Source organism: Puma concolor, chromosome D4 (genome assembly GCF_028749965.1).
Source record: "Puma concolor isolate L17-30 chromosome D4, mPumCon1.1.hap2, whole genome shotgun sequence".
Lineage (NCBI taxonomy): Eukaryota > Metazoa > Chordata > Mammalia > Carnivora > Felidae > Puma > Puma concolor.
Genome location: NC_141679.1, coordinates 67,299,023 through 67,322,187, shown reverse-complemented (window position 1 = coordinate 67,322,187; position 23,165 = coordinate 67,299,023). Strand labels below are relative to the sequence as shown.

At 41.4% G+C, this 23,165-nt stretch overlaps 1 non-coding gene across 1 annotated transcript; it reads right to left on the bottom strand.

The window, feature by feature from the left end:
• Positions 1 to 2,293: 2,293 nt before the first annotated feature.
• LOC112851653 (U6 spliceosomal RNA) lies at positions 2,294 to 2,400 on the bottom strand. Its single transcript, XR_003222799.2, has one exon. It is a non-coding gene; the product is annotated as a U6 spliceosomal RNA (small nuclear RNA).
• Positions 2,401 to 23,165: the final 20,765 nt, after the last annotated feature.

Genomic DNA, 23,165 nt, shown 5'->3' with positions numbered 1-23,165 from the left:
TTCTTCTCTGTAAGCCCAGCAAACTCAACTGAATTTTGGACACCAGCTTTCCCTCTTTGTAGACCAAGAACCTCAGAGACTGGGAGGGCACTAGAACATATTTTGAGAGCTGCTGGGGTTACAAGTTACATTTACTCAGGCTTGTGCTAGGTGGGCCTTGTACCTGGCACTGCTAGAGTGTTTCAAGAGGTGCAAAAATATATAGTTTCCAGGCAAATTAGAGTGCATTTCCTCCCGGGTTCATTCAAGTGCATTTTGATAGCCCTCAAGTCAAAGTGGAGGGAATCAGGTGTTTTTGCATTTCACCCTCATAACAATCTTGCAAGATTGATAATAGCATTATTATTTTATGGATGACACTTAGAAAGGTTAAATGACCTATCCAAGGTCACAGTCAATAAACTATGGAATTGGGATTTAATTTAATCTTTTTAAAGTCTGTATGTGGTATTATGATTTATTTTTTTTAATGCTTTTTATTTATTTTTGAGATAGAGAGACAGAGCATGAGCAGGGGAGGGGCAGAGAAAGAGGGAGACACAGAATTCGAAGCAGGCTCCAGGCTCTGAGCTGTCAGCACAGAGCCTGACGTGGGGCTTGAACTCACAGACCGTGAGATCATGACCTGAGCCAAAGTCAGATGCTTAACCATCTGAGTCACCCAGGAGCTCCAATTATGATTTAAAAAAAAATTTGTTTTTAATGTTTTATTTATTTTTGAGACAGAGAGAGAAAGAACATGAGCAGGGGAGGGCAGAGAAAGAGGGAGACACAGAATTCGAAGCAGGCTCCAGGCTCTGAGCTGTCAGCACAGAGCCCAACACAGGGCTCAAACTCATGAACCATGAGATCATGACCTGAGCCAAAGTCAGATGCTCAACCGACTGAGCCACCCAGGCACCCCATGATTTATTTTTAATTTTTTTTTTTTTTTAACGTTTTTTTTTTTTTTAATTTATTTTTGGGACAGAGAGAGACAGAGCATGAACGGGGGAGGGCAGAGAGAGAGGGAGACACAGAATCGGAAACAGGCTCCAGGCTCTGAGCCATCAGCCCAGAGCCTGACGCGGGGCTCGAACTCACGGACCGCGAGATCGTGACATGGTTGAAGTCGGACGCTTAACCGACTGCGCCACCCAGGCGCCCCAATTTTTAAATAAACTTTTAATTTCAAAACACCTTTAGATTTACAGAAACGTTATGAAGATAATACAGAGTTCCCATACACCCCACATCCAGTTTCTCTTGTTATAATATCATCCATTAATATGCTACATTTGTCACAATTAATAAACCAATATTGATAAGTTTAATTGTTTACTAAAATCCATACTTTGTTTACATTTCCTCAGTTTTCCCCTAGTGTCCTTTTTTTTGTTCCAGGATCCCATGTAGGACACCATGTTACATTCAGTAGTTAGGTTTCATTTCATTCCTCTTGGGTAGGGCAGTTTCTCTGACTTTCCTTGTTTTTGATGATCTTTAATGTTCTGAAGAGTACTGGTCAGATATTTTACAGAATGTACCTCTGTTGGGAATTGTTTTATGTTTTCTCATGATTAGACAGGGGGTATGTGTTTTTGGAAGACCAAAGAATTTAAGTGGCACTTTCATCACATAGTATCAAGGGTGAATATTATCACTGTTGATGTCACCCAGATCACCTTGCTGAGTTAACGTTTTGCCATGTTTCTTTATCGTAAAGTTACTCTTTTTTTGTTCTTTTCATACTGTACTCTTTGGAAGCACTCATGTGCAGTCCACTTTTTCAGAGGTGGGGAGATAGGTTCTTCCTCCTTAAGGGTGGAGTATTGATATAAAAGATTTGGAATTCTTCTGGAATTCATTTACTCAGTCATTTACTTATATCAGAGTGAACACATGGATATTTATATTTTGGGTTATTATCCAATACTACTTAATTTTGTTGCACATAATTGAATTTTAATCTTCTGGTTTTTTGTTTTTGTTTTTTGTTTTGTTTTGTTTTTGTTTTTAACAATATATTGCTTGTGGTCTTGATTCGATACCATGGAGGTGGTATTTGGACAGGACCCAGGGTCCCATACACTGGAATCCTTTCCTACCTGGTAGACTCCCTTTGAGGCTCCCAAGGTACATAAATGCCAGAGGACAAGGCCAGGCAGAGGGATTCTCATTATCCCTGGATTGATCGCAGGCCTCTGTCAAAGTATAAATTTCAAAAGTTGAAAACATGACTCTCTCAAAAATATAGAATAAACACAAGTCAAAGATTTTATTTAACTCGTTAATTGAGGGAACTGGTAAGATGAGAAACAGACACTTATAGACAATTTTGCGTATCATCCTTGCACAGGGGCCATGCTAATCTTCTCTGTATTGTTCGCATTTTAGTATATGTGCTGCTGAAGCAAGCCCTACTTGTAGGCAATTTTATTTTATTTATTTTTTAATTTTTAATTTTTTAAAAAAAAGTTTATTGATTTATTTTGAGAGAAAGAGAGAGCAGCAGCGGGGAGGGGCAGAGAGAGAGGGAGAGAGGGAGAACCCAACGCAGGCTCCTCACTGTCAGTGCAGAACCCACAGCGAGGCTCGAACTAACAAACAGTGAGATCATGACCTGAGCTGAAATCACTTATAGGAAATTTTAAAAAGAACTTCAGAATGAGGTCATTATGAGATATACAATATTGGTTTATTGTCCTATGGGCAATAAAATCACAACCTTTGGGGTTATCTTATCTACTAGTCAGAAATCATTTGCATCTCTATTACTCACAGATGTACAAGTTAGCATGCAACCTCACCGAGTCCCAGCCCCAATTACTAGTAAGTAGTAAAGTCCTGGAATGGTAACTTCTCATGAGAAATTATGTAATTCTTTTTGTTTTTAATTAAAAAAAATTTTTTTAGTGTTTATTTATTTTTGAGAGACAGAGCACAAGTGGGGGAGAGGCAGAGAGAGAAACACACACACAGAATCTGAAGCAGGCTCTAGGCTCTGAGCTGTCAGCACAGAGCCCGACACGGGGCTCAAACCCACGAACTGTGAGATTGTGACCTGAGCTGAAGTCAGATGCTCAACCAACTGAACCACCCAGGTGCCCAGAAATTATGTAATTCTTGAATGGGCCTATTGATCTACAGTTTAACGCGAATATTGAAAGGACACGTTGTGTGGTCTCCTGAACTAACCATGTTTTTGATAGTTTTTCTTAACTCATAGCCCAATGTCATTTCTTGTGGAACTTTAAGAAAGCATTTTGCCAGCCTACATAGCCCCGTGGCCTCCCCCTAGGCTCTACCCTAGTTCCACTCCAGGAAACAGAAGGTCCTTTCTAGAGGGAACATAGCCCAGGCCTCTCTAGGGAGACTGAAGATTGCAAAGGGGCTTAGCACTTCAGTTTCCTTCCCTCTCACACCAAAAACACCACTTCCTGGCACTGTGGTCCAAGAAATGTTAAGCCCGATCAATGCATATTGAAGGGATTCAGACCAAGTGTCCACAAAATGTGCCACTTTGGCATATGGACTCTATTGAGCTGAAAGCAATCAATACTGGCAGATTAAAAAAACTTTTACCTCTCCCTTAAGTGCCTGAAAGAATTTAGATAGAGGGTCTGATCCAGGAAGAGAACTAGCACCAGAGATAACTATGAAGCATATGGACTAGGAATGGTTAACTGCTGGGTGAAGGGGGGTGCAAAGCTCTGCAGAGCCTGGAGGGCTCTGCAGGGTAAGGCAAACATTTGTTTACCAAACATTTGCTCTTCCCCTCTTTCTGTGAGTTGTGTTCCTCCCCGTTGACATTCTAGAGCTTTCCTTTAGCTCAGAATGGCATATAAACCTCAATGGCCTGATTGCCTATGGGTGTCATATTCTTAAGGGTCCCATTTGTATGTTTGCTTTTCTCCTGTTAATATGTCCTATGTTAATTGATTCTTAGACCAGCCAAAGAACCTAGAAGGGTAGAGGAAAAAGGTTTCCTTCCAAGAATGTCAACACCCCTTTCTTTGATTTTAGGGGGATAGTGAGGCTTGACAGAGTGGACATAACCTTGATTTCTCTCTAGAAAGGGAAATACCCTACATGGCTTCCAAATTTTAACCTTACATAATACTACTAATTTTTATTTAATGTCCTTTAACTGAGTGGTGAGTGCAGGACTATATATTTGTATAGCTTCACATTCTTCACAGCATCTGGCATTAGGCCTGGCATATTGCAGGCACTTTGTAAATGGCAGCTGTGTGAATAAGCTGTGTGAATAAGTATGATTTGGGGGTTTCGGTGAAAATGGGATTATGCAGGAGAAAGTGTTTTTAGAAGCCTATGCCAATGACTTGCTATTTGTGAGGCCATGCTGTGAGGGGATGTCTTGAGAACACAGTATTCCGGAAGAAGTAGCTTCCAAAAGCACAAGAAAGCCTTTTATTTTTTATAATGTGTCCCAGATGGCAATATCAAATAATAATAATTATGATACATTTTTTTAAAGGAGCCCAGGCCTGTCAACATCTGGCTTTAGATTATAAATTGGCTCATTATCAGGAAAAAATATTTATTGAAACATAGCAATGATCAATGACTCAACATAAGCCTGTTGTAACAATCAGGCCATTATTTGTACATGTGGTATTTGGTGCATAGCTTCACAATAGGGAGAATTTTGTTCCAAGATGAGCACCAGGGACAGGAAATTGGACTTTAGAGTCCTGGTCTGATCATCTAGAATATAGGGCTAATTGGGATGCCTCCCTTGGAGGCTTGCTTCATTAAAGTTTGGTTGAGAGCTCAGAAAGCTTTGAATCAAAGACTCCTCAGCACTGTGCTTAGCCTTATTATTTAAGTAAAAACCTTAAAGTGCTTAGGCCATTTTACTTGTTTTTCAAGACTCTCTGTTTTTCCACATCATTAAGGCTTTCTTAGGAATTTGCCTAGATTCAGCTCACTGCCCCTTTACTTCTGTCTTCAAAAATATCTTAAATATTATTTGGCATAGAATATCCTGAAAGATTCTGAGACCTCCACAGTCACAAATGATGAAAGAGAATGTACCAGAAGACCAGCTGGAGCAGTGCTTGCTGCAACGAGCAGCCTGGTGGAAAGAACACAGACTTTAGTGTCAGATGGCTCTCAAGTGGAATCAGGAGCCTAAAACGTATTTGATGTGCGAGCTTAGACATCTTTTAGTATTATCGGGTCTCTGTTTCCTCATCAAGAAGACTGGGAATATACTACCTGCTTTGTAGTATGGTTTGAAGAATTAGAAATTATATCTGTATAGTTGTTGGAACATAGCAGATACTTGATAAATGGTGACAGTTATTATCATCCCTCCTCAAACACCAACAGTAAGAAGCCTGGTGGGGAGGAGTCAGAAGTTTGGAAATTCTTTACATCAGGGTGTCCTGAGCTGGGAAAATGGATAGTGGAGATCGCTGATTATAAACAGGATGGGAACATCAGTAGGCAGCTTTGAACTCTTCAGTTCCCTTGAGCTTAACCAGCATCAGCTATATAATAAATATGCCTAACATGCTCAAAGCTGAAAAGCAGGCAATGGAAAGAGTGTGAACCAGATAAATGGGACAGAAATAAACACAGCATTCAAGGGGCACCTGGTGGCTCAGTCGGTTAAGCATATGACTATTGATTTCTGCTCAGGTCATGATCTCACAGTTTTGTGAGTTCGAGCCCTGCATCAGGCTCTGTGCTGACCCTGCAGAGCCTGCTTGGGATCCTCTCTGTCTGTCTCTCTCTGCCCCTCCCCTGCTCATGCTCTCTCTGTCTCTCTCAAAATAAATAAACTTAAAAAAAGTATTAAATAAATAAATACATACATACGTAAATAAATAAACATCATTCGTTGCCTTCAGCTAGGGCAGATTATCCCAGCTCATAAGCCAGGAATTGAGGTTCAAAGAAGTAACATAGAATAGTGGTTAGGACCTCAGACTCTGGAGCAAGATTGCTGGACACACTCGAAATGTGCTTCAGTTTCCTTTCCCGAGAAATGAGAAATTGTCAGGGTAGGAGGTTAAGTTATGCTGCAGTAACAGATGACTCCCCCAAATCTTGACGACAGACAACAGCAAATGTTTCCTTCTTACACATACTCCATGTCATTCATGAATTGACTATGGCTCTGCTCTATGACATCTTTAGACCCAGGCTGACAGAGCAGCCACTATTTGGGCGTTGCCAGTCATCATGACATGGTGGAAAGAGAACACGGCAAAGCATGTACTGGCTTTTAAAGTTTCTCCATAGAAATGACACATAGCACTTCTGCCCTTATTTCATTGGCCGAAGAAAATCATATATATGGTCATTCTTTAGTCCAATAGGATGGATGGGGAGGGGGATGCTTAAGTCTGCTACAGGCACTGCAGGAAGGGAAACTAAAATATTTGGTGAATAGAAATCTAATTTACCACAGATGAAGTCCCTACCTCATGGGTTGCCCTGACAACTAAATCAGTAAATTTTATACATAAAGCACTTAGAAAAGTGAGTGACACCCATTAAGCATAATATGCACTTGCTGTTATTATTGCTGCACATCATGCAGTGGGTTAGTGACAGAGCTGAAATATATCCTGGGTGTTATCATTGAAAGGAAGAAAAAAACTATGTGTACTGAGAACCACGGATCCACAACTAAGGACCAAACACATGTAAAAACCAATGTAGAGCAGGTTTTTCTTTTCTATGTTTTTGTGTTTTGGCTTAAACATCAGAAATTTATTTTCTCACTGTTCTGGAGACTGGAAGCCTAATAACAAGTTGCAAAGCAGGGTTGGTTTCTGGTGAGACCTTTTTTCCTGACTGCCCTTTCCTCTGTGCACAGATACCCCTGGTGTCTCTTTTTCTCCTTCTCCTTCTCCTTCTGCTGCTTCTCTCCTCCTCCTTCTCCTCCTCCTTGTATTAATGTTTATTTATTTGTGTGAGAGAGAGAGTGCAAGGTGGGGAGGGGCATAGAGAGAGAGAGGGACAGAGGATCCAAAGCAGGCTCTGTGCTGTCAGCAGATAGCTCAATTCGGGGCTCAAACTCACGAACCACAGGATCATGACCTGAGCAGAAGTCGGATACTTAACCAATTGAGCCACCCAGGTGCCCCATGTCTCTTCCTCTTCTTATGAGAATCTAGTGCAGTTGGATTAGGGAAGCTGGTTTCTATTTTGTTTTTAATACATCTCATGTGGGGCTTGAACTCATGACCCTGAGGTCAAGACTCCCTAAGTCTCTTAGGGAGACAGAGAAACACACCAACTCATGAAGCATTGTGTCACGTGGCAATGACTGCCTTGGTCAAACTGTTCTTTTCCCTGGCCTAATGTCATTCTTGTAGGTTTGTTATACCTTCCACTAAAATGGTGATTTCTTTCAGCAGCTAGGACCCCTTTTATATTTTAATTGTTCTCATCAACCTTGAGTCTGCAGCTGGATGGGATGCTCCCAGCTGTCATGGAGGAAGGAAATTCCCTCTGGGTTCCAGCCTTAGATGATGAGAGCACTCCTGACTCAGAGATGCTCAGTGCTGGGATGAAATCGAGCTGAAAGGTAGGCTCAGATAGAGGCTAGAAAACTCTATTCCCCAGGCTCCCACCTGTGACATAGGGTGAAGTGGTAGAAGGTAGGGGTGTCTGGATCTGGGGCAGGAGACTGTCCCTGAGTCTGCCAATAATAACGAGAGCTAGGGGTGCCTGGGTGCCTTAGTCAGTTAAGTGTCCAACTTTGGCTCAGGCCATGATCTCATACTTCATGGGTTCGAGCCTGCTTTGGGTTCTGTGCTGACAGCTGGGAGCCTGGATCCTGTTTGAGATTCTGTGTCTCCCTCTTTCTCTGCCCCTCCCTCACTCATTCTCTCTCTCTCTCTCAAAAATAAACATTAAAAAATTTTTAAAAATAATGAGAGCTAGTCTTCAGTTTAGGTGCTCATATCTATTAACTCATCACATTCACAAAAACTCTAGGCTGTTTTATTGTCACTTTCATTTTATAGGTGGAGAAACTGAGACACAGAGTAAAGTAACTTGTTCTTGCCCAGGCTCACAGTTAAAGTAAATGGCTCAGCTGGCTTTGAATTCAGGCAGTTTGCTCCAGAGTCCATGTTCTTGAAGACTGTAATCTAACATCTGCCTTTTTGGGGCCCTTCTCCTCCTTCTCCTTCTCCTCCTCCTCCTCCTCCTCCTCCTCCTCCTCCTCCTCCTTCTATGGTGTAACAAAGCAAGTGAGCCCTGATTTGGGACTCTGAACATACAAAATCTAGAATTTAGTTTGAGGGGCTCATTTTATTTCCCCTCCCAATAATAAGGATGCTTTGCTTATAAAATAACACATTTATTGTATTTAGAAAATTGCTGTCAATTGTTATTATTACATGGATTCTATTCTACATTAATTTGTCTCCAGAAAGGTAACCAGCACAAACATCAAGAGCTTCCTTCTAGCCTAACAGGGGAGTGCTGGTTGACCTCAGTAAAAGGAGCCCTTTGGAGAGGTGTCTCCCTAGAGCCCTTGGACACAAAGCATCTTCTTCTGTCCTCCAAAGGCGTCAGTCTCTGCACTGATTGCCTGCTCTGGGCTCCCACCAGCCTCCCCTTGACTATCATTAGCTGTCGCAGGCTGATTTTCTTGCTGAGGCAGACAATCAGTCTTAATTGCCTGTTTCCACCTCCAGCTGTGTCTCTTCCTTGTGGGAGGAAAACCTCTCTCTGAGGGCTTGGTGTCTGCCCAGGATCCCCTTGGATCAGATGCCCTGGGTAGGAGTGCAGGCCACTTAGAAGATCTCCTACAACTTCTGAGCCCTCAGGTTCCCTGTTTCCCCAGGCTGTACTGGAGAAAGATGAGGGTTTTGTTCAAGTGCTAAGCCTCTCCTACCAGCTTGCCTTCCCACCCTCACTTTGTCTTCTTGTGGTAGCTGGCCAGTACCTATGTCCTCTGTTCATCCCTCCGGATTCTTCCTGCACTGCCAACCTGCCCTGGGAGGCTGACCTGTTTGGAGCTCACCAGAGGGCTCTGTTGCTTTCTGGTTTCCCGGTGGGTCTTGTGAGTGAGCAGCCTGGGCAGACCTGGGCTAGGTTAGGATGGTTATTCCCCTGGACCCTCCCTATGGAGTCTATTTGGGTTCTCTCAGATGGAAAGTCAGAGCCCCCCTCAAGGGGATCCTTTACTCATGATGTTTTCGGAGTTCTGCTAAGCACTCCCTCCCTTGTGTGTGATGCAATTGACTCAATTATTGGCCCAAGTTCCTTGTCCCTCCTGGTATCCATGCTCTTTGCTTACATGTGACTTTGTAGTCGCTCCCATGAAAGGAGGGGTCTATTGCCCCCTGCCCTTGGGCTTAGCTGTATGACTTGCTTTGGTTGGTGAGTGAAACCAATTATTTTTGCCATTTCCAAGCCCAGGCCTTTAGAAGCATGGTGTGTTTCTGTGTGCCTTTTTTGTGCCTCTGCCTTCTCCATAAGAAGAACTTCCCTTCCTCCCGCCTCCCCCCACTTCTCCCTCTTTAGTCTGGGCCCCAGAAGGAACCCGTGTGGAAGAGACCAGGTCTTGATCTGCAGAGAGAAGCCAAGTCCAGCTGGACATCAGTTTAAAGCAGAGACCCTGCTGAGCCAGCTGACCTGCAGTACCTCCCTGCCCTGCCACCCCCTCACCCCCCCCCAAGGAGAAATACATGCTGATAGCTGCATTGTGCTAAAGGGTGGTAAAACCCCACTGTTACTGCAGTATCCTTTGTGCTTCCCTCATACCCTGCTCTTAACACTATAAATACTCCCTTTAGTAAGCCCTTGGGGAGCCATCCTAATTTGAGTGTCATCTGTTTCCTGTAGTGACACTGAATGAATGACACAGGCACAGGGCCCAGTTCTTCCCCGTCACTATATCACATTGCCAGCAAAGCTCAAAATATGACATTAGATACCAGCTGCCCCCTTTTCTTTGTTTCCCATTTGCTACTCAATATTCAACTGAAACCCTGATCTTAAAAGCCAATAATGGCATTTTATTTTATTCTTTTTATTTATTAGTTTGTTTTCAATTTTTCAACTTTTTATTTGGAAAACTCTTTCTTTTTTTTTTTTTCAACGTTTATTTATTTTTGGGACAGAGAGACAGAGCATGAACGGGGGAGGGGCAGAGAGAGAGGGAGACACAGAATCGGAAACAGGCTCCAGGCTCTGAGCCATCCGCCCAGAGCCTGATGCGGGGCTCGAACTCACGGACCGCGAGATCGTGACCTGGCTGAAGTCGGACGCTTAACCGACTGCGCCACCCAGGCGCCCCTGGAAAACTCTTTCAAACACATACACAGGCAGAGATATCATAATTAACACCCGTGTACCTGTGGCTCAGCTTTGACAATGATCAACATTTTGCCAACCTTATTTCCAGTCCTGTTTTTGTTTTTGTTTTTTCCTCTAAATCTAATGACTTTTCAATTTCCAGGGGGAATCCAGAGGTCCCATGTTAGCACTGATCTTCTGCGGTCTCTCCATACCATTTACTACTGCTGCTCACCCCTCTTTCTCTGCCCTTGATGTCTCTGAATCTCCTTTTCCTCCTGTGACTGCTCTCTGCTTCCTGTTTTTGAAGGTGAGTGTTTCTGAGGGCCTGGTCCTTCACACATTTTCCCTCTCTTTATGTTCTCTTCCTGAGATGTTTCATGTACTCCCGTGGGTTAATCTGTGAGCCTGCTCCATCCGTGGGCTATCCTTTCTGTCTGCCCATGAAGTATCTTCACTTGGGTGTCTGTATGTATTTCACGCTGAACATGTCCAGCCTAAACCAAACTCAGTGACTTCTCCTCAAACCCTCTCATTTCTCACCTCTTCTTCTTGGTTTCCTATCTCAGTTCAGAAGTTACCTGGTGCCCAGTCACATGACTAGGTATCTTATACCTCTTTGACCCTGACCTGACTATTCCACTTCTGAATGGTCATTCCAATTCTTCTCTTGCTTCCTTCTCCACCTCCTTGGTTCAGGCCCTTATCATCTCTCAGTTGGGACATGCTAGTGTTCCCTGTGACTAGTCTCTCTCAGTGTTGTTTCTCCCCTTTGTGCTGGCATCGACTCCCTAAATTATACACCTAATCATGCTAATCTGAGCCCAGCTTATAAATCTTTTATGGTTCCATTCTAAATGTATTCTGAACATTTTGGTGTGATATTGAAACCTCTTTACCATATTCTTTCTAACCTCACCCCCTATACCCTGTCCTCCAAAAATATGGCCCTGCTTGTTTCCCCTATAATACACCACGCAGTTTCATGTAGCCTTGCTCATGCTGATCACCATTTTATTTTTTTTTAAAGTTTATTTATTTATTTTGAGAGAGAGAGAGAGAGAGATGGCAGGGGAGGGGCAGAGAGAGAGGAGAACAGAGAGAGAGGGAGAAAGAGAGGGAGAGAAAGGGGGAGAGAAAGGGGGAGAGAGAGAATCCCAAGCAGGCGGGGCTCAAACTCATGAACTGTGAGATTATGATTTGAGCCAAAATCAAGAGTTGGACACTTAACCAGATGAGCCAACGAGGCACCCCACAGTTTTCTTTTTTAAGGTAAAAAAAATGAAATTCTAGTTCTCAAACACTAATTTATTTTTTTGTTTGTTTGTTTTTAAGTTTTATTTTTTAAAATTTACATCCAAATTAGTTAGCATATAGTGCAACAATGGTTTCAGGAGTAGATTCCTTAGTGCCCCTTACCCATTTAGCCCATCCCCCATCCCACAACCCCTCCTGTAACCCTCAGTTTGTTCTCCATATTTATGAGTCTCTTCTGTTTTGTCCCCCTCCCTGTTTTTATATTATTTTTGCTTCCCTTCCCTTATGTTCATCTGTTTTGTCTCTTAAAGTCCTCATGTGAGTGAAGTCATACGATTTTTGTCTTTCTCTGACTAATTTTACTTAGCATAATACCCTCCAGTTCCATCCACGTAGTTGCAAATGGCAAGATTTCATTCTTTTTGATTGCCGAGTAATACTCCATTGTATATGTATATACCACATCTTCTTTGTCCATTCATCCATCGATGGATATTTGGGCTCTTTCCATACTTTGGCTATTGTTGATAGTGCTGCTATAAACATTGGGGTGCATGTGTCCCTTCAAAAGCACACCTGTATCTCTTGGATAAATGCCGAGTAGTGTAATTGCTAGTCATAGGGTAGTTCTATTTTTAGTTTTTTGAGGAAGCTCCATACTGTTTTCCAGAGTGGCTGCACCAGCTTGCATTCCCATCAAACACTAATTTCAAAGTGCCCCTTCCGCAACCCTTTTGAGATTCTTGTTGGCATTTGAATTTGTTGCTCCTGCCAAAGGGAATAGTCAACATGGTATTTAATTTTTTGAGCAGTCTTAGAGTTTCTCTTTACAATAGGGGCCCATTTGCCATGGCAATGGGTATTATCTCTATAGTAATGCTGTCAGTGTAAAGTTTCTGACTCTTCTGCAGAACTTTGAGTGCCCCCAAGGCAGGAATGGTGTGTTAATCATCTTTTTATATATCCCCAATGCCTGGCATATAGGAAATACTCTGTAAGTGTTTGTTTGAATTGCATCTAAATTAGCACTGGGACCAGGAAGTAAGATCTGGAGAGGGCACAAATATTGTCAGCCAATTGCAGAGAAAGCTGCCAAACATATAATCTATGAGCTGAGAAGCTGGGGTCACCCCATTCCCTGCAGCGAGGGCCTCCAAGCCTGTCAGATGTCAGTTGCATTTGCAAAGCTAGGAGTTCAGGTGGAAGGTTGGATTTTTCTTCATTAAACTTGTCATTCCCCAAGGTGGGGCTCTGACAGGAACCCAGTGAGATGTCAAGCTGAGACAGCTGTTGCCAAACCTGGTGGAGGCATTTCAGACAGCCGGGGACACAGCTGTTGCCTCAAACTTCATGTGCAACATCCTTCTCTTCTTTAAGGAGGTCAAAATGCTTAACAAATAAATAACAATAGTAAAGCAGTCATGCTACGATGATAGAGACAGATCATGTGGATCTGAATCCCAACTCTGGTTCTTATTAGCTGTGTGACTTTGAACAGGTTATGTAACCCCTCTGAGCCTCAGTTTCTTCATTCAGAATACTGGTCGCTAAGAAGATTGAATAAGAGAATGCATATGGAAATGTTTTATAAACTGTAGACTGCTAAGTATCAGGTAAAATTAGAATATATTAAAATTATGTTTTGTCTTTATAACACACAAATATTAAGTATGTAATGGTCAAGTTGATACATATTTGCTCACTATTATATATATCCAGCTCACTGTTCTGAACTGTGATAGATGTAGAAGTTTATATGTCAGTTTCTTGACTTTAGGAAATTTACAGTCTAGTTTGGAGATGAGACCGATATATTCCTTACTACCCATGTTTTTATAGAGAAGAAGAAATTTCTACTCCACAAACAGGGTAGAACGTTTCCATTTCTTTTCTCATTCTTCCTAAGAAAGGAGGTGTAATTTACATGATTGGTGAGTTGGGCAAAGGGACTGAGCATAGTGGCTCAGGACATTTTTTCTTCTCTCTTCCTCAATTAGTAGGTCATTGGGAATGCATGCTTTCTCTATTCTTTGCCATGAAGTAAGCCTTTGGGTGTCACAGGGTTCTGGGAAAGCTGTGGTTGTTCAGCTCACTCTGTGACCAGGTGGGTAGGTTAAGTTCTGGGGGAGAGTATTAGGAAGTGCATTGGATCTTGGCATTTAATACTGGTTCTGAGGTGCCTGGGTGGCTCTTGATTTCAGCTCAGCTCATGAATCACGGTTTGCGAGATCAAGCCCTGCATCAAGCTCTGAGCTGACAGCATGGATCTTGCTTGGGATTCTCTCTTTCTCTCTCTGCCCCTACCCTGCTCATTCTCTCTCTCTCTCTCTCTCAAAATAAATAAATAAACTTTAAAAAATGTCTTAAATACTGGTTCCTGTCCTTGATCCCATCCTAAGGTATGTTTCTTTCTTTAAGTCCTCAGTATCTAAATCTTCTCCCATGTTTTGGGAAGCACCTGCCACTTACCCACAGGGCTTGAAAATGACTTGGGATCTGCCTTTCCAAGTTCAGATTATTTAAGTTAGACCAGTGTCTTAGGAATTCTACAAGTCTCTCCAGGTGGGCTTGCCATTCCAAGTCCTCCAGAATTGTTCAGAATACACTCCACATCTGAGTCTCTTGTTTGTGTCCCATCAATTTATGAGTTGTTAATGTGCTTCTTTATCTTTGGCTTCGAAGTCTATTAGGTGTGGTTTCCTTTTTGTTTTTCCTACTTGGGGTTTGTTAGGATTCTTGAATCTATGACTTAATGTTCTTCACCAAGTTGGGGAACGTTTTGACCATTATTTTCCAATATTTTTTCTGCTTGGTATCAGTCAAGTTTCCACCAGAGAAACAGACCAGTAGGGTATAGAGTAGGATATGTGTCCAGTAGAATATGTATGTGTATGTGTAAAAAGATTTATTGCAAGGGGTTGGCTTATATGATTGTGAGGGCTGGCTAGGCAAGTCTGAAATCCGAAGGGTAGGCTGTCTGGAAGGGCAGGCTGGAACATCTTGGGCAGGAACTGATACTGTAGTACACAGATGAAATGTCTTTTTTCCTTGGGGAAATCTAAGCTCTCTTCTTCAGTAACTTTTTTTTCATTAAAAAAAAATTTAAGTGATAATCTACATCCCAGTTGGGGCTCAAACTCACAACCCTGAGATCAAGAGTCCTGTGCTTTACTGATTGAGCCAGACAGTCACCCCTCAGCTCTGTTCTTAAGGCCTTTCAACTGATTGGATAGAACTCATCCAGATTATTCAGGATAATCTCCAATATGTGAAGTCAACTGATTATACATATTAGTCACATCTAAAAAATACCTTCACAGCAACCCTAGATTAGTGTGTGATTGAACAATGGTACAATTTTTAATATTATTTATATTAATATTAATCTTATTTAAAACTTAAAAAATCATCATACATATAAAATGCCAAATGCATGTGCAGTTTAAAGAATGACAATGAAGAGGAGCCTGGCTGGCTTAGCCGGTAGAGCATGTGACTCTTTCTTTTTTTTTTTTTTTTTTTAATGTTTATTCATTTTTGAGAGACAGAGAGAGAGACAGACAGACAGAAAGAGCACGAGCAGGTGAGAGGCAGAGAGAGAGGGAGACACAGAATCCAAAGTGGGCTCCAGGCTCTGAGCTGTCAGCACAGAGCCTGATGTGGAGCTCCTACTCATGAACAGTGAGATCATGACCTGATCATGACCTGAGCTGAAGTTGGATGCTTAACTGACTGAGCCACCCAGGCTCCCCTAGAGTGTGTGACTCTTGATTTTGAGGTTGTAAGTTTGAGCCCCACATTGGGTGTGGAGATTGCTTAAAATAAATAAAATCTTCAAGAGTGGCAATGAAATGAATACTCATATACTCACTATCCAGTTTAAGAAACGGAATACTACTAATGTGAAGGCCTCTGAGCCTTTTTTTCAGTTGTATTCCCTTCTCTGCTCTTCGTAAAGTTTAAAATATGGGATATAATACTTTATTGTTATGTAAAAGTATAACAAACATGCATAAAGTGATAAGCACAAAATTGAAGACTGTGATTACTTCTGGGAGGGAAAAAAAATGGGATACCCAAGGGTTTCAATTATATTTGTAAAGTTTTATTTCATTATTATTATTTTTTTTTATTTTTTTTATTTATATATGAAATTTATTGTCAAATTGGTTTCCATACAACACCCAGTGCTCATCCTCATTATTATTATTTTATTATCATTATTTATTTTTTTTTTTGAGAGAGAGAGAGTGAGTGAGCATTCACACACGTGTGGGGCAAGGGCAGAAAGAGAGGGAGAGAGAGAGAATTCCAAACAGGCTCTGCACTGAGGAGTCTGACCTGGGGCTCCATCTCATGTCTGTGAGTGACCTGAGCCTTAATCAAGGGTTGGGTGCTTAACCAACTGAGCCATCAGGTGCCCCATGAGGTTTTATTTTTTAAAGGATGTCAAACAAATGGGCCAAATGTTAAGATCTGATTGTTTGCTGTATTTTTCTCCAAGAACATGAAGGTAAAACAGCACCATGGCTTCAGTGCACAGGTTCTGGGGCCAGATCGGTTTACATTAAACTTTGGCTGCCTGACTTACTAACTGTAGAAATTGCCCAAGTTACTTCGCCTCTTCAACTCAGCTTTTCTCATCTATAAAATGGAGATCATAATAATACTTTATAGTATTGTTGTGAAGATTGCATTAATTAGCTTATGGAAGGCATTGGAACAATTTTTGGTATATAAGCACACAATATTATATTAGTAAAATCTACATATATCAAAAATTTTTCTTAAGAAACTGCAAGCACTCCCCCCCACCCCCCGCATTATAGGTTCAGAATAATATGTTTGAAACTTGTGAGGCACATGTGTTTTGTAATTCAGAATTTTTGGTTCTTTATTATTCAACATCACTAGTGGGGTCTGCAGCAACACCCCCTAATCAAACACATTATTATTTATGCAGTGACAATTATGAATATTCACTAAGTAAGATACATAAAGACTAAAAAGATTCATGTCATTTCAGTCAAGTTTTACTAGCAAATGTGTTTGCTGCAAACTTTCCAAAACCTTTCAGTTTTCAGAATGGTTTGGAATCTGGAAATGTGTATAAAGGGCTGTGGACCTGTACTGTAATGCATCCACCTAGTTTGTCCTTAAAAAGAATGAGGCAGGGGCGCCTGGGTGGCGCAGTCGGTTAAGCGTCCGACTTCAGCCAGGTCACGATCTCGCGGTCCATGAGTTCGAGCCCCGCGTCGGGCTCTGGGCTGATGGCTCAGAGCCTGGAGCCTGTTTCCGATTCTGTGTCTCCCTCTCTCTCTGCCCCTCGCCCATTCATGCTCTGTCTCTCTCTGTCCCAAAAATAAATAAACGTTGAAAAAAAAATTAAAAAAAAAAAAAAAGAATGAGGCAGATCTATATATATTGACATGGAAAGTTAAGGCACATTGTTAGGTAATAATACCATATGTGTTATAGCATTTGGCCAAACAATACATACCATGATTCCTGTTACATTTATGAAAAGAGACTCTCGTATTTTCATATATATATGATAAATGCACTGAAAGAGATTGGAAGGATACCTACCTAACTGGTTGAGAGTGGTCACCTCTGGAGATGGGATGTTAGGAAGGCTAAAGGGGGGCTATCTCAGGCTTCTTTTTTTTCCCTTAAGTTTATTTATTTTGAGGGGGGGAGGGGCAAAGAGAGAAGAATCCCAAGTAGGCTCTTCACTGTCAGTGTGGAGCCTGATGTGGGGCTCAAACCCACAAACTGTGAGATCGTGACCTGAGCCAAATTGAAGAGTTGGATGCTTAACCGACTGAGCCACCCAGATGTCCCCTATCTCAGGTTTCTTTATATACTTCTGAAGTTTTAAAGTCTTTTATGAAAAGGTGTTTACCTATGTTTGGGTAATAAAAATGGAAACACTGCTTAGAAAAATAAATTGAGGCAGTATTGTGGAGACCTGAGAAGTTTATGTTTAAATCAGTAAATGCAAGGAGCTGTGAACATTTTTTTTTAAGTTTACTCATTTCTCTTTAGTAATTGCTACACACAACCTATGGCTTGAACTCACGACCCCGAGATCAAGAGTCACATGCTCCTGCGACCGAGCCAGCCAGGCGCCCCCATTTGTGAATAGAGTAGTATCAACAGGTTCAGAAGAGAAGTAAGTGGGAACGATAGGGTTTAGGTCTGGGTATGGAAAGGAGATATATTCTAGGATTAGGCTGCGAAAATCCTCCCTTGAGTTCCATCCTCAGGATCAGAAGAGTAACACCCTGGATTAGTGTCCCCTGTGTTTGTAGTTCATGAAGAACCCAAGAAATGACCTGTGGTAACAACAGAAATGAACCCAAAGGGCTTCTTAGCCTCCACCAGAGACCCCTAATGTTTCTGTGTCACAGAAAGCAAGGAGAGAGAGAATTTCATTAAGGAACTGACCAACAGGGTTAAGTGGTGCTTTCATTTTTGCCTCCATCCAATTTATTCTCCAAACAACAGCCAGAGCAATCTTTTAAAAGCACCAACCTGGTTGTGTTGCAACTTTGGTGGTTTCCCTAGGATCTTTCTAAGTAGAGCTGGTGAGGAAGAACCCTCAGTTTCTTTCTGGTTGCAAGCCTCGAGCTCCCTGGAGTTGTATTTCTCCTTCTTCCTCCTGCTTCGAGAAGTCAGCTCAAGAGAGAGATGCCGACAAAGCAGAGAGCAACAGAGATTAGAAAACAGAGCAAGAGGGCTAACAGTATTTAATTCCCTAAATTCAGTGTCCCTTGGAGTCTCAATATGCCATGGTTCTTTTTGAATTTAGTCACAATGTTTTTGCCCATGCTAGTTTGAGTTAGATTTCTACCTCTTGGGGTCCAAAGAATCAATCCTGATTTATATGCTGAGTTATATGCTCCTCTTCAGTGGTGGATTCCCTAGAACATTTAACTGGGGCTCGAATTATATCTGTGTTAGCAGCACATTTGAATTGTTCTGGTGAAGTTTATGAGGATTTATGGGACCTAAAGTCTAGGCTTGGCTTTATACAAAGATTGCTACAGAGCTAAAGGGTGAAGTAATGGGAAGTGACACATTTATATCTTAAGATGCATTGTGTCACTGTGGTAGTCATTAGGTCGGCTTATCGTTATTCCAGTTCCCCTTTCAGTCACCACCCTCCTTGTGATGTGGTTTGTTTCGGTGAGCAGAATGCAAGAGGAAGTGACATGTGCCACTTACAGACAGAATCTTCAAGAAGTTGTGTGTGATTTCCATGTTCTCTTCCTGTTACTCTGGAGGTGGTGGAAACACACAGCAAGATGAAGCCTCTATTATCTGAGTGATTATGATGGGCTGAGCCCGACCCCCTGCCGGCCCCCTTTGGTCATGTGGAAGAGAAATAAATGTTTGTTAAGTCACTGAAATTTTGGGGTTATTTGTTACCACTGTAAAACCTGTCCTATCCTGACTGATACAACCACTTAAAAAAAATGAGTATTATAAATTCTGGAAGACTTTGAATTTGTGCTTGAAAATCTATAATGAACATAATTATGGGAAAAGTGGAACTAAAGATTTCAACTGATGTTTAGGAGAATAATTTTCTCCAGCTACCTCGGAATTTGTAGATCCTATGTTACTTTTTTGTTGGGCCTGTTAATTACTCCTCTCAAATCACCTTAAAGCCCAAGATCAATATTTTACTTTGCTGTATTTTTTCTAAAGTCTGCTATTGTTGGTGACCGCTGATCTTTATCATTTTTCATTATTAACTCCTCAAGTACAATTCAATTTAGGTATACTCAAGACAGAAGCACTTGCTTTTTATAAAGGGAATCTTCTAGCCCTCAAGGTTCCATTTTTATTTATGGTGTTTTGCTGTATTTTTTTTTTTCAGTTTTTGTGCCAGCCTTATTCTTTTTTAATTTTTTTTTTAACGTTTATTTATTTTTGAGACAGGGAGAGACAGAGCATGAACAGGGGAAGGTCAGAGAGAGGGAGACACAGAATATGAAGCAGGCTCCAGGCTCTGAGCTGTCAGCACAGAGCCCGACGCGGGGCTCGAACTCACAGACCACGAGATCATGACTTGAGCCGAAGTCGGCCGCCCAACCGACTGAGCCACCCAGGCGCCCCGTGTGCCAGCCTTGTTCTTAAGGAACTGCTTGTTTGGATTTCTAAGAGAATTTTATATGTAGAACAAATGAGCTTTAGGCAAATTTACTATATTATTTACTGGAGGTAAGCTGTATAAGGTGATTTCCAATGAATTAGGGGTGAGTTGTACTCACCCAGCTTAAAGGGCAGAGGTTTGCAATCATATCCTAATCTACAGTGCATTTATAGCTCTTATACCTACTTGTGTATGTAAAATCACTGTATAAGATCACCTTATGATAATTAAAACTTCTATATTTTTTGCAATTATCCAAATCAAGTTGGGATTCTTCAATTTTTCCAAATTTGGTAATCGATTTTGCTGTTCATCTTATTTATTCTTGCTTGTTATAGGAGAAAAAATGTATACTTAAATAGTATCTTGATGCCAAGATGTTGGAAGCAACTAGATCCCCCTGAATACTTTTTGATGCTTGTGAGCAGGTGTTAACAATATGGCACAATATGCCAAGATCCCACAAGAAAGTGAAAAAACTCAGAGGAGACCCTCACAAAATAGTAGCTCCAGCTTGAAAGCGAAGTTCAAATTTGTAGATGGTTCAAGTGTGTGTGGGTACATGTGCATATGTGTATATGTGTGCATGTGCATGCATGCATCTTAAATTTAGAGATGGGTTACATTATCAGTGAGACAAACTGTGTTTGTAAGCCAATCTGCCTTTGGTTTCTTTAATTATCTGGGGGACCCAGGGAGGCCACAGCTAAGAAGGGGAAAGGAAATCCCAGGAGTGGTAACATTGATTTTGGTGTAGAATTATCTTGTTTAGGGGTGCCTGGGTGTCTCAGTTGGTTAAGTATCCGACTTCTGATTTTGGCTCAAGTCATGATCTCAGGTTTGTCGGATTGAGACCTGCATTGTACTCCATGCTTCAGTGGAGCCTGCTTGGGATTCTCTCTCCTTCTCTCTCTCTGCTTTCCCCTGCTCAAGCCCTCTCTCTCTCTCTCTCTCTCTCTCTCTCTCTCTCTCACACACACACACAGACACAAACTTAAAAAAAAAAGAATTATCTTGTGCAGAAATCTGGCAAGAATAATATAATTGTAGCTTTTATTGACCTTCCATTGGTCTTCCATATCATAAGCTCAATATAGACACAGCGTTATTGATAATTCTACAAGATCTGCATTTTAATAGCCCTCAAGAATTCAGGATTGTTAGAAATTGTCCTATATCCTAATGATCTGAAACTCAAGACAAAAATGGATGCCTAGCCTTCCAGAACAGGCGGTTAGTGTCCTGGGTGCTGATGATACGGTTTTAATGTCCTGGTCTTAGAGTGGCCTCAGTAATTGGTTCTGAGTAATTAACCATTGTCAGTGCTGTTGATGCAAAGGATTGTAAAGCTAATGTCATTATCATTAGCAGATATTTCCCAAAATTCAATTGATTTAAATAAATAACAAAACCAAACAAAAACAAAAATCAAAATAAAACAGAACCCAATCCATATAACATGTGCAGCAATTTCATTTGCTTGGGGCTAATTCCTCCTGCCAAATCCACTGGGAAGCCATGTGATTTACTGATATATTACTGAGAGTTTGTAATAACCACTGGAGTGACTGTTAACATCTGCTTTGGATATTTTCTAGTTCAAAATAATCTTAACCATGCTTTGTGGAACATAGCTTTGTGTGGAGAAATCCAGGCTGCTTCCTGAAGAAAAAAACAATTTTGCCAGTATGGTCATCTCTGTGGAGAAGGGGTAACTTCTGATTCAGGTGGAGATCCTGGTTAGTTTCCTCAATTTTTAAAATAGGACAGAGCATTACTACCTGTATAAGTATGTTCTCACACAGTGGTATTCTAGAAATGGCTTTCTCTGGTTTGAGAGACTGTGGATGTCCCACATCCATGGTCAGTGATGTCAGCTTGGAAGCTTGAAATTGGTCATAGCAGGAGTATTTACCCCAGTAGTTCTCAATGATGGTCTTTTTGCCCCTTAGGGGACATTTGGCAATCTCTAGAGACAAGCTCTGTTGTCACAACTGGGGGTTTGCTACTGACATCTAGTGGGTAGAAGCCAGGGATGCTGCTCAACATCCTACAATGCAGAAGACAGCACCCCCACCCACCCCCAACCAACAAATTATCCAGTCCAAAATGTCAACAGTGGTGAGGGTGGGAAACCCTGATTTATACCATGGAAATTGGCAAACATAAGAGATATGTTTATTTTTATTTATTTATCTAAATTTTTAAGTGTTAATTTTTGAGAAAGAGGGAGAGAAAGAGAGAAAGAGAGAGAGGGAGGGCAGGGGAGTGGTAGAGTGAGAGGGAGACAGAGGATCCAAAGCAGGCTGTGCTGACAGCAGAGAGCCCCATGTGCGGCTTGAACTTACGAACCGTGAGATCATGACCTGAACTGAAGTTGGACACTTAACTGACTGAGCCACCCAGGCGCCCCACATTTTTATTTATTTATATTATTATTAAAAAAATTTTTTTTAATGTTTATTTATTTTTGAGACAGAGACAGAGCGTGAGTGGGGGAGGAGCAGAGAGAGAAGGAGACACAGAATCTGAAGCAGGCTCCAAGCTGTCAGCACAGAGCCCGACGCAGCGCTTGAACCCACGAACCATGAGATCATGACCTGAGTTGAAGTTGGACACTTAACCAACTGAGCCACCCAGGCGCCCCTATATTATTATTATTTTTAGCACAAGTTTATCAACCACTAGCCCCCAAAATGAATTCTTACACCATCTTGTACAGTCTCTAATTCCCATCAGAAGCCCATAGGGAAAAGTGATGTTCATGAAATCTGAAAGCTGTCTTATCCCCTGGGTAATTTATAGAGACTATGGGTTGGCATTTTTTTTTTATTTTTAATAAAGGGCAGATAGTAAATATTTTAGGCTTTTCAGACCATGTAGTCTCTATTGCAACTATTTATGCCTGCCTGTCATTGTAGCATGAAAACGTCCACAGACAAAACATAACGAATGGACATGGCTCTGTCCCACTAACACTTTATTTACAAAGCAGGCCACACAGTTTGCTGACCCTTGACTTAGACACTAGCTCAACCCCAATTTAGAACTGCCTTCACTGAAACTTTCTTTTGATGCCAAATGTTCAGCTTTTATTAAAGATATAAAAAAATAACCAAATTACATTTGCTGCAACATTTGGCACGAAAAAAGTCAGTGAGAACATTTTCCACTGGGTCACTATATGCTTCATTCTTAAGGTTCCACAGTAAAGAATTTCTTAAAATGCTTGGCTTCCCACTGAGGAACTAATTATGTTACTTTTTTTTCCAGATTTTACTTTGTACACTGGGAAGCCAAAACTCTATTTCATATTCACTTACAGCATATCCTAATTTTCATGATAAGAATCAGCTGTGGGTGCTTAAAAACTATAGGCTCCTGACGTCCACTCCAGATCTCCTGAATCTGTCTTCGTGGTGAAGGGGGTCTGTGCCCTGGATCAGTGCTTCTCAAACTTTATGTACAT